The sequence below is a fragment of the Ailuropoda melanoleuca genome, chromosome 1 (assembly GCF_002007445.2).
Source record: "Ailuropoda melanoleuca isolate Jingjing chromosome 1, ASM200744v2, whole genome shotgun sequence".
Taxonomy (NCBI): domain Eukaryota; kingdom Metazoa; phylum Chordata; class Mammalia; order Carnivora; family Ursidae; genus Ailuropoda; species Ailuropoda melanoleuca.
In genome coordinates this window covers 42073867-42074438 of record NC_048218.1, presented here as the reverse complement: position 1 = coordinate 42074438, position 572 = coordinate 42073867, and the positions used below count along the sequence as shown (strand labels likewise).

General features: G+C 33.0%; 1 non-coding gene across 1 annotated transcript; it reads left to right on the top strand.

Annotated features, from left to right (window-relative positions):
• The first annotated feature begins 202 nt into the window (after window positions 1-202).
• LOC117795460 lies at window positions 203-306 on the top strand. Its single transcript, XR_004619492.1, has one exon. It is a non-coding gene; the product is annotated as a U6 spliceosomal RNA (small nuclear RNA).
• Window positions 307-572: the final 266 nt, after the last annotated feature.

Below are 572 nucleotides of genomic sequence, written 5' to 3'. Positions count from 1 at the left end.
AATGAAACAAATATTCTTCCCCCCGATTACTCCTCTTAACTATTCTCAAATATACACTCTCCCCAAAAGTTTCACAGTTAGGATAGCAGTATGAATTCATTTCTAGATGTCTAAGTGATGTTTTCGAGGTTAGATATACTATGAGCAACCACTTGTGTGCTAGATATATTTTTACATGACCTATTTTAGTCAAAAACACCAAGTGCTCACTTAGGCAGCACATACACTAAAACTGGTACGATACAGAGATTAGCATGACCCTTGCACAAGGGTAACGTGCAAATTCATGAAGTGTTCCATATTTTTGTAGATACCTTCAAAAAACCCCCACCAATTCCATTCCCTTAAACTAAACCTTACTATGAAAGTAGATGTGAGGATTAAATAATTACCAAGTAGTAAAAGATTATCCTTTTCATAATAGCCAGTGTTTGGAGACATTAATTTATAAAGATCTCTATAACACTTCATGGGCTTTGAGTGGTCTACATGATACTAAATAGTTATTTCAACCACTGAAATGATCATATAATATTTCAAAAATATTTATTACTACTCCTTTAAGAAAGTTT